Below are 12,002 nucleotides of genomic sequence, written 5' to 3' on the forward strand. Positions count from 1 at the left end.
GATAAAACAGGATTTATCCAAATGTGTTAAGCTAACAACATTTAATTTAGAAATAAAACAAAATTTTCACAATTGAATGTACACTTTCATATAGCAGGATACTAAAGAGCTTGATTTAAAAAAAAAAGAAGAAAAAATTTGAACTGAAGGATTTAATTTTTCCCCAAGAAATGACAGTCTTGTTTAACAACATGGAAAAGAAAAGCCATAAATGATTTCATTAATAAATAGAGTTGACCCTTGAACAACCCAAGTGTTAGGGGCTCTGACCTCCTCCTGCACAGTCAAAAATCCACATATAACTTTTGACTCCCCAAAAACTTAACTAATTGTCTGCTGTTGACCAGAAGCCTTATTGATACATCAATATTTCATTAACACATATTTTATTTTACAGGTATTATATACTGTATTCTTATAATAAAGTAAGCTAGAGAAAATAATAGTTGTTAAGAAAATCATAAGGAAGAGAAAATACATTTACAGTACTATACTGTATTTATAAAAAAATAATAATAAAAACACATATAAGGGGACCCATGCAGTTCAAACCCATGTTGTTTAAGGAACAACTGTATATAACTGAGAAACATAATCAAGTGAGCAACTTTGTGGAATTTAAGTCAGGTAAAAAAAAAATTTGTGCAAAATTTTCTTGATGATACTTTTTTCTGTAAACTCAGACTGTTTATTGCTGGTAAGACTCTCAGTTAAAAACAACAATCTGTGAAGTTACTAAACTTGCCACTAATGATCCTGGGGCTTCTTGATGTGCTCAAACCAAATTGTGAATAAATTTCCTTTGTGGATCTTTACTACAAATATGAGAAGTACTACAAATATCAATTCAGAAATTAATTTAGCTTCAAGGATGGCAGTATTTTTGGGGTTTTTTTTTCACTATTTCACTGTGAAATGAACTAAAAATACACATTAGATGGATAGCTGAGTGGCACAAAATAATTGCAGACTAATATTCTTCTTAACAGTGGACAATATTTATATATATTTTTAACAACTAGTGTACTTGAAGATGCATGGTAAGTGCCCATTTAATGACAGTAATAGCTTGGATTGGCTCCACTTCTTATTCCAGAAAAGAGTAGTGTTATGACAGCTTTTAAATGTAACTTGGAATGTTACTTTTTCTCTCAAATTTTACCATTAGGAAATCCTGGTATATGTGGCTTTCTATTCTCGAGTTTGAATATTAATGTTGCTCCTTATTGAACTTGTAGACTGTGTTTGATGTGATCCATGCAGAGTATAAAATTAATTTTCCAAATCTCTTAATATTGGGTAGATATCCTGGCTTTTGAGGCAGCAGGCCTTGTGGTAAGTAGAATCAGTAATGTGAAACAATTCCTCTGTTTTATAGTCGTGCATCCTTCCATGACCAAAATGATTTGTACTTATGGGCTATTTCTATGCAAAAAATTTAAGGGTGACAGATATGTTTGATAATTTGTGGCTTTCAAACACTTGAATATAAAGTTACCAGGTGGCTCCAGGGGCACTGCTTTTGGTTTTTAAACCAGAGCTTCTGATGACTTGAGATGTTCAATTCAATATCACTTAGTTAATAGCTCCAGTGGTTTATCAGACTGTTTTATTGTGTAGTTAAAAAGGTGGAGTTATAAATCGGATTTAGACATGGCTCTGGATTTTGTACATGGTTTCACATGTCTTCACCTATCTTCCAGAGTAGGAATAAGAGTCCTTCTGCATATTAGCGTGAAATTTCTCTGTTGTTTCAAGGAAGGAACAGGATGATTTAATACAGAGAGGAGCTATTCAGAAAAAAACTGCAAAGGAATAAAGTATTTCTATGGTTAGATATAAAATGCACAGCTACAGATTCTGAGGATATGACAGAATTTAGAGATGCTGCCTGTGCCAGGCAGTTGGCAAAGGGGACTAAAGGAGACAGATTTAAGTCTTGCCAGAAGGAAACCCTATATCAAGGGATAGGAATTTGAGTTCTCTGGAAAAAAAAAATGTAAATAGAGGAATGAGCGTATTATAGTTGAAAGAGACCTGGATTTCCTATAAAGGAAAATGCTACAAGTGAGTGAAACCTACCAAGTTTAAGGACACTGGGTCTAATTTCAAGATAGTTGGCATAAGTATTGTTACGTTACTGTGCAGATGTTTAAGAAATTTAAATCAATGAAGAGATAGAGGGAAGAAGGAATGCTCTTAGCTTTTAATGTACCGGCACAGCAAGATTTAAAAATATAATGATCTTAAATGAAGTGGGTATTATGATACCAGAGGACTGTCTTAGTTTAATGAAGATTTTTGGAGGACTATATATGGATATTCTGTTTAGTATGGTAGATGTTGGCACACAAGTGTATACAAGTGTAGCTGTTGGTATACTTGCTAGTGAATTTCCTTGATCCTTCTCCCAATGTCTGTGTTTATGATCTCCCCCTCCCAAAATGCGCTTACATACCATTTATTGTGTTACCCCAAACATCTCAGGACATGCAGTAGATGCCTGAATCCCAGAAGGTTGGTTTTGTTAAATCCGCTTGGTGGCTCAGGAGATAAATGTAAATGTAGGGTGTACTACTCCACAGTAATGAATGACTTCTTGAAATTATTCGACTTCACTTTTCTTCAACCAAGCATCAGATTGAAAGTAAAATGTTTAGGTTTCCCCAACATTCAGGTAAATACCCTTATCTACTGGACATGACCCTCTAAGTGAGTCATGTCACTTATTTCCCATGGTCATTTGCAAGAACTTTACTTCCAAGCTGCTTAGAATTCAGTGCATTCATGCACCTTTCAGACTGGGAGATTTGCTCACACATAGGCATCAATGTTTGATGCCAGAGGGGGAAACAACCACTATCTCCCAGAAAAGAACAAATTATGTGTTCAAACATGGTCTCTCGCGTCTTTATGATGTGTGTGTTAAGTGTGAATCTGATAATTTAAGGTGTGTGTCTCTTCCTCCTATCCAGCTGTCTGGCTGTGTGCTCAAATTTAGTAGCAAATTTAGACTGACGCTTTTCTTCCCTTGAGTTCACCCTCTACCTCTCCCTGCAGGAATCCACAAGGGTATTCAGTTGATTGCTGTTGTTAACCTCTATTGTAGTATTATATTTCTTGCTGTAAGTACCTTTTGCAGCATGTGAGTAAATTTAAGAGATGTGAAACTTTAAAAATGACTTTACTTTTAAAACATCTTACTGAAATTATTAGGAGAAAAACAGTTTTTCAGGCTAACTGGTTGTGTGTGTGTGTGTGTGTGTGTGTGTGTGTGTGTGTATCTAAGCTAAAATCTTTGCAAATCTTTATGTTCATCAAGAACCATGGTTGAATGATAACATTGGTTATAGTGGTGTTTTTTCCAAGTCATTTTCATATCATGTGAATAATATTCAGGATGTTTGTGTAAAGTGATGGAGTAAAATATTTCACCTGAGTAACGTTTTTGAGTTTGTACATAGCAGTTTTCAATCTCCAAGTAATCTGTCAGGTAGAGACAGGAACATGTTTGAAAGTCTGGTGAAGGCTCTGACAATTCCTCTAAAGTAACTGTTTTAATAAACTTTAGAGTTCACTTGGGAGTTTTTCCCAAAGTGTGCAACAAATACTTCTGGTGGAATATGTGATGACTTTAAGTACAAACTATGTAACTAGTAAATAAAATACATTATTTTACAAATACAGTTGCTTAGGACAAGGCTAAGGTATTAACTTTTTTTTGATAAGCAGTTTTAGAAGTCATTCTTGAATGTAGCAGGAGTTGTCTCATGCATGTGACAGTACTGTAGGTTATTTCCTGTGTGCTCGAGAATGGCCAGCCTAGCAAACCAAGGAGACAGGGACATGAAAGCATGGAATTCCTGGTCTGGAAGTTATCTACAGATTGTCTCAACTGACTCTATTCTACTGGTCTTGGAGGCTTACTGAAGATAGAATGGCTGTCTAGTAGTATGACTAGGAATGGATCCTAGTGTTTCCAGAGCCCCATATGGTGCTCTTTCCCTGATAAGAGATTCACTCTTGAGTTATTCTTAAGATTTTATGCACATTCAACAATGTTAGAACTCTGAGAGCCAGAGAATCCAAAAGTAAAGGCCTGTAGAAGCCAGATAGAAAACATGAATGAGTGGAGTAGACCAGGTGTCAGAAGACAGGGAATCCACCGGGTCATTTCAGAATAGCACCTAAGTGTCTCTCCTAAATGCTATCGTTATTTAGGATCGTGGGCCCAGTGTTGCCACATGTCACAAATTTTAAATATTACTACTTATTTTTGAAACATTTGAAGCCAAAACATATATCACACCCATATCTGTCCAGTTTACATACTTTATTATAAGCCATTTGAAAGACTACTCACTGATGGGGGAGAAAACATAGGCTTTTACAACATGAGGTGGCATGTAGTCTACCTAAAAGATGAAAAGTGCACTTGGCAATATATGTGTGTACTTGTAGGGAGGAACTGAAGGGGAGAATGGAGCAAAGCACATTGACATTTCTGGAAAGCTTGTTTTAAACTCTACAAATGCTCATGAACTGTCCATTAGTAGGGGTCGGATTTAAGAACTCCTCTTTGGGGTGCCTCGGTGGCTCAGTCGGTTAAGTGTCCACCTTCGGCTCAAGTCATGTTCTCACAGTCCGTGGGTTTGAGCCCCGTGTCCGGCTGTATGCTGACAGCTCAGAGCCTGGAGCCTGCTTTGGCTTGTGCTTTGCCTCTCTCTCAAAAATAAATAAACATTGGGGGAAAAAAAAAAAAGAACTCCTGTTTTACAGGTAAAAGGATGAGTAAATCACACAGAATTCAATACATAAATACATTTTGCTATACCTGAGTAATTTGGTTTAGTATACTACAATTACAGTTTTTGGTTTAATTAACTTGTAGTATTTTTATTTGAATTGGGCACTAACATTACCGCACAATTTATACCGCTTTAAAAGGAATAAGCTGGGGCGCCTGGGTGGCTCGGTCGGTTACGTGTCCGACTTTGGCTCAGGTCATGATCTCACGGTCCGTGAGTTCGAGCCCCGCGTCAGGCTCTGGGCTGATGGCTCGGAGCCTGGAGCCTGCTTCCAATTCTGTGTCCTCCTCTCTCTCTGCCCCTCCCTTGTTCATGCTCTGTCTCTCTCTGTCTCAAAAATAAATAAATGTTAAAAAAAAATTTTTTTTTTAAAATAAAAGGAGTAAGTTGATTATTTATTTTCATTTTTTAAGGTTATTTATTTATTTTGAGAGAGAGAGCAGAGGAGGGGCAGAGAGAGCAGGAGAAAGAAAAAATCCCAGGCCCCACACCTCCAGGGCAGAGCCTGACACAGTGCTTGAACTCACGAACCGTGAGATCTTACCTGAGTCAAAACTAAGAGTCAGATGCTTAACCGACTGAGGAACCCAGGCACCCTTTTTTTTATTATTAAATTTAACTTTTCTATAGAGTCTGGCTGAGCATGTATCTAATCAGACACGAGGAAATCTGCTGATGTTTTCATCACATTTGAGGGACAAAAAGAAGATGGTCTCATTTCTGGTTGTTTTGACTTCAAGACACAGCCTATAAGCTATTTAGTTTCACAGAAGGTACTTTAGAAGTTGTATCAGTAAAGGAGCAAGGAGTACATGCTGTGATGCATAGGTATAGGCATTTTCCTAGGAGACCTGTGCAGCAAACAGCATTACCAGATTGGGTCCACCTTCACGAATGCTGGCCTATATCCATTCATTCACTTAGAAATTATATATTAAATGTCAACCATTTATCTAACCTTCTTCTAGGGTGTAGAGATACAGCAGTAAACAAAACAACCAAAAAAATTTTGCCTTTATCAAACTAAATGCATTGTAATTGGGCATATATCGGTGAAGAAGAGGGAAGGGCATGTTCTGTCGGCCACCCTGGGGTATAGAGCAGCTCTGCTATCTTTCCATCTCCATTGCTTCCTTTAGCTCCAATGGCTCTTGTCTCCAGCTAAAAGTCATGTGTTCTTTAAGTTGATCCTATATAGACCATATAAAGGAGATGAACAAAACAATTTTCCAGATATTTTTGTGGACCCAGAATTATCTTGGCCTAAAATAGCCAATTTTTTGTTTGGTTGCTTGTTTGGTCATGACTAGGTTTTTGTGATTAAACCACTGGTTTAGCACGGCAGCCCTTCCCTTCTTTTCGCTTCTCTGAAAAAAATTGGACCTCTGTCTACCCAACAGGTCATTCACAGATGTTTTCCTTTCCACTTGCCTAAAAGATTGAGTTGAACGAGCTAATTTGAAACCTATTTATAAACCTGTTGATACACCTAGTTAGGGGTATAACTGTCCCTCCCTTGGATGTGTTCTCAAGTAGAGTTGAATTCTTATGTGGGGAAGCATTTTGAGCTTTTTGGAACAAGGTGTTTTATAACTGCAAAGTGCTGTTAGTATTAAAGATAATAATTTGGAAGTAAATATTAGGGCAACTAAGTGCCAAGGGGCTCTTAGTACACTCTTTCATTTCAATGTGTAAAAAGAAAATTGGTACTAAAATTATAGTGTCTGTCTGCCTTGCAATTTTTTTTCCCAAAGGCTATTGACTTTTCTCTCCCTTCTAACTTCCCTTTGGGCTACACAGGAGCTTACCTGAGTTCTGAAGTAGCCAATTAGAGGTATTTACTGAGTAGATGACAGTTTTGCCTTTTTTTTTTTTTTTTTCTGATTTCTGAGGTCTGAGAACTGTGAGGTGAGTAATTGGGTGGGATGTCATTTTTTTCAGAGGCATAAAAGTGGTAGTGCTTCGTACTGCAGAGAGTTTGGTTCTGAGGTTTGGTGAAGTGGTCCTGATCCCCTCCCAGGAAGTAATGGGAGGGATGATTGTTAATGCTCAGAGCCTTCAGACTCCATGGCTTTCCGGCTTCATTCCCTCAATTAACCACAGAGCACTCAAAGGTTTACTTCACCATTAGTGGGCAGGCAAATCATCTGTTGACATAACTGGATTTGGCAAGCGTATGGTTTGCCAAAGCAGCTATTATATATATTGGCTAGTTCAAAATGCATCACCTTGCCTACCATCACAAGAGGAGCTCTTGGCCTTTTCATAGTCTAGAAATAACTTTCTTTTTTTCTTAATCATTACATGTTTAATGTTTTCCGTGTTTTTAAAAGAATCCCATTATAGTTAATATACAGTGTTACAATTTATTTTCAGCTCTACAATCTAGTGATTCAATAATCCTATACATTGTGCTTATCATGATAAGTGTACTCTTAAGCCCCTTCACCTATTTCACCCATCCCCTTACTCACCACTCCTGTGGTAACCATCAGTTTGTAGCAACATCACCTTCTTGTGCAGAGTTCCAGCATGCCTCAGCATTAAATTGATATACTATTTTAATGTTAAAGATCTGTATTCAGTATTAACAAGGTTGTTGCATTTTCCACAGAGATGCTAACAAATGATGCAGTCTTAAATATCAATTGATTTAGAATACCTCTTAACCTGACATCAATATGAAGGCTTTAGCAAAGCTCTCACAGGAGAAATCTGATGTGTTGAAATTTTAATTAATTTAGTAATACAACATGTATTTTGTTATATTACATTTCTTTTCTTGTGTTAATGTTACTTAATAGATATTGGTAATAAGAAATATATTATTTCAGTGTCCAAGAGTTCAAATAGTAAATAATGTCACTGGTGGGAAAATGCTCAACAGTGCTTCTGAAATACTAACAGATTCTGATTTAGTAGGACAGCACTGAGGCTTGTCACAAGCCTCTGTATAAATACAGAGACTGTATTTATAATTAGCTCTAAGATGATGTTCATGTTGGGGATCTGAATCACATTGGAGAAATAAGAGTAAAGACCACTTTGAATTCCTTCTTCACACATTGAATTTTATACGGAATTCTTTCTTGGGTATCTTTTTTCAAAAACTTATTCTCACTGTATTGTTATTTGAAATCTGAAAAGGAAATAAACTAGATCAACAATTCTATCAGCCTGTCAAGTTAAAAGTTGGTGTCTGATTTTATATTTTCACTGTTTTATGCCTTCAGTCTTTTGTCTTCTGTCCTAAATTGATCTGGTAGATCTTTCCCTGACACCCGACTCTTGTGGTTAGTTATATAAAGACATGTGAAGTAAAAAACTTTTAATGTTGAAATTAGGATAAATGGTTTTTTCCAGAATTAGAGGAATTGAGATTTACACTAGAGATAGGACAGATAAGTTCCATATGGAACATTCTGAAGTATTATGAATGATACTATTGTTTTTTTGTTTCTCTTTTATCTTGTAGTTTATGAGAGTGAAATGTGGCTTTTCTAATATATGCATGCTCTAGTTTCCTATACAGTGTTTATTTCCCCTTGGTAGCATTGCATATTATGTTGCTGCTAGTCGTGACAACTGTTGGGGACGTGAAAGTCCTTTCTTTTTTAAACTTTTCTCCATTTGTGACATGTTGACAGCTGTCATGGGAATGGGGAAAGATAGAGCAATTTTTCAGAGTCCGTGTGACTCTGAAATGAAAGTACATTTATTGCTGTAACTTAATGAAAGTTGCTTCATTGTGACATGTGTCAGAGTCTTTGTGATGCAAGTGTGGAAGGATCTTTTCTGAAAGATTTATGCCTCAAGTCTGGATTTGAGCTGAAAGGACACGACCTTGGCTTTGAACTTACAGAAAGCCACCCCCTATAATAAAATCCAGAGTCAGTAGGAAGAGTCAGGAAGGGAACAGCGAGTAAGTAAACAACGGCACAGAGATTCTGTCTAAGAGGTGCATTTATCATGAACAGTGTATATTTCTTTAGCTTTATTTTACCCAGAATCCTTAGAAAATATGTGGATATTTAGGTTGTCATCTGGGTACTTAGAAATCAAGATGAACGCCTGCCTTCTTTAATTTTCATCAAAACAATCCTTATTTTATAAATAAATATCCATTAACATATATTTCCTCATTTTGAAAGATTTCTGTCACAGTGCCATAGTACCCACTATAAGTTTGGGACATTATTGAAAACATTGTGAAAATTAAAAAAAAAGAAAAATTCTCAAACATTTATTAAAGAGCTTTTTTGAACTATTTATTCTTAATATAATTAACACATTTTATGAATCTTTCAGTGTTTTCAGTATATTCAGAGTTGTGCATCCATTACCACAAACAATTTTAGATTATATACATCATTTTCAAAAGAAACCTGGTACCTATTAGCAGCCCCTTCTGTTTTCTCCTAAACCTTCCACCAACCATAGAAAAACACTCATCTACCTTTTATCTCTGAGGACTTACTTCTCCTGAATATTTCCTATAAATGGAATTGTTTTATATATGATCTCATAGGTGAACTTTCCCCTTTCACTTAGCATCATGTTTTCAGGGTTTATCCATGTTTATATATATTTCAAGTATGTATCAGTACTTCATTATTTTTTATTGCCAAATAATATTCCATTGTATGTATATGCCTCATGTATTTATCCATTGCTCTGATAATTGGCATTGAAGTGCTTTAAACTTTTTTTTTTTGGCTGTTATAAATAATGCCCATATGAACATTCATGTACAGTGTTTGTGTGGACCTATACCTAGGAATGGCATTAATGGGTCTGAACTGACAATTCTTAACCAGTATATTTTTAAATTTCACCAATCCTGAAAAACAGTGGATTTTTTTTTTAAAAAGGAATTTGTAAAAAGCTGTAAAAAATGCTTCCCAGTGAATATTTGACTAATCTAAATAATCTTTCTAATTTTTTAATCTCTAGAAGATAAATATTTCCTAAATGTTTAGTCCCTCTTTCCAAACTCTAGTGGCACACCATACAAGGATTAAATATTTGAATAACAAACAGTAAGTTAAATTGTCTATAAAAAATAAAAACAAAGAATGTATTCCCTCTACTTATTAGGAGAAGGATGCATGAAAGTTGAATAAAGAATAGTTATGAAGGGTTTCCTGGCTGGCTTAGTCGATAGAGCATGCTACTCTTGATCTTGGGGTTGCGAATTTGAGTCCCAAGTTGGGTGTAGAGATTACTAAGAAAAATAATTTTTTTTGTATTTTGTTTTCTTTTTTTTTTAATTTATTTATTTTTTATTTTTTAAAATTTACATCCAAATTAGTTAGCATATAGTGCAAAAATGATTTCAGGAGTAGATTCCTTACTCCCCCTTACTCATTTAGCCCATCTCTCCTCCCACAACCTCTCCAGTAACCCTCAGTTCGTTCTCCATATTTATGAGTCTCTTCTGTTTTGTCCCCCTCCCTGTTTTTGTATTTTGTTTCCCTTCCATTATGTTCATCTGTTTTGTCTCTTAAAGTCTTAATATGAGTGAAGTCATGATTTTTGTCTTTCTCTGACTGACTAATTTCACTTAGCATAATACCCTCCAGTTCCATCCACGTAGTTTCAAATGGCAAGATTTCATTCTTTTTGATTGCCAAGTAATACTCCATTGTGTGTGTGTGTGTGTGTGTGTGTTTGTGTGTGTGTGTGTGTGTATACCACATCTTTATCCATTCATCCATCAATGGACATTTGGGTTCTTTCCATACTTTGGATATTGTTGATAGTGCTGCTATAAACGTGGGGGTGCATGTGTCCCTTTGAAACAGCACACTTGTATCACATGGATAAATGCCTAGTAGTGCAATTGCTAGGTCGTAGGGTAGTTCTATTTTTAATTTTTTGAGGAACCTCCATACTGTTTTCCAGAGTGGCTGCACCAGCTTGATATCCCAAGATAAATAATTTTTTTTTAAATATCTACGGGTGCCTGGGTGGCTGAGGTGGTTAAGCACCTGACTTCAGCTCATGTCCTGATCTCAAGGTTCATGAGTTCGAGCACACATCAGGCTCTCTGCTATCAGCCCAGAGCCTGCTTCATCTCCTGTGTCCCCCTCTCTCTCTGCCCCTCCCTAGTTCTCTCTCTCTCTCTCTCTCTCTCTATATATATATATATATATACACACATATACATATATATATACACACATATACATATATATGTGTGTATATATATATGCATATATATATATATATACATATATATATATATATATGAATTAATTTAGTATGCACTTAGGAAAAAAATCCATTTGAATCTCAGATCAACCTTTGGAGGCTCAAGATATTTGCATTGTAGGATCGGCAACTGTGCATGAGCTTTGTCAACCATTCTGTAAAATCCAAAAGTTGCAGATGCAAAAATAGATCAAGTTTGTATTTTCTCATCCCTGACCTAAAAGGGCCAGTTGAAATCAGGAAACATAGGGCATGCCCATATTGGAGTTAAATCTTTACTGTGTATCACTGAATATGAGAACCTAGTTGGGAACCCCTATTAGGAGGCTGAATCAATGCACTGGGGATAGTGATGTTATTCATGCAGTGTGCACCTTGGAAAGCTGTTTGGATTGCTTTTGATTACCACTCCTGTGTATTCACTGTTTTGCAAGTATTCTATGGGGACTGCTTTTCTTTTTCCAATTGAAAATAGGTTAGAGGAAAGACATAAACATGTTAGTGCTTCAAACGGAAAAATATAAAGATAAGATACTTGCACACAAATTATCTTCCTTGACCTGAATGTTGAAAGATAATATGATAAAAGCAGCTGACTATGAACATTTTAAAATTTGTGTATATTTGTAAAATATATAGATGTCAGCTTTATTTAATATGCTCCAAAGTCAAGTAAACAATTATTTTACTTAAAATACAAATTATTGCCATGTGTTTATTATTTTTGTTATTTTTATTTTTTAGTAATCTCTACACCCAATGTGGGGCTTGAATTCATGACCACTTGATCAAGAGTTTCATGCTCTTTCAACTTAGCCAGCCAGGTGCCCCCACCATGGCTTTATTATATATTGTATGTTGTTGTAAAGTTATTGAACACAAAGGAGAAAGATGCATTAGTTTACACTTTCCAGAATCTGGTCATTAATGTTTTGTTTGCTTTTCATTTTATACAGGCCAAGTTCTTCCACTTAATAAATA

At 35.8% G+C, this 12,002-nt stretch overlaps 1 protein-coding gene across 5 annotated transcripts in view; it reads left to right on the forward strand.

Moving 5' to 3' along the window:
- CNTN4 (contactin 4) overlaps positions 1 to 12,002 on the forward strand; it is an 898,074-nt gene that overhangs the window by 392,820 nt on the left and 493,252 nt on the right. The gene's annotated exons all lie outside the window — the stretch shown is intronic.

This window comes from Panthera onca, chromosome A2 (assembly GCF_046562875.1).
Source record: "Panthera onca isolate mPanOnc1 chromosome A2, mPanOnc1 haplotype 2, whole genome shotgun sequence".
Lineage (NCBI taxonomy): Eukaryota > Metazoa > Chordata > Mammalia > Carnivora > Felidae > Panthera > Panthera onca.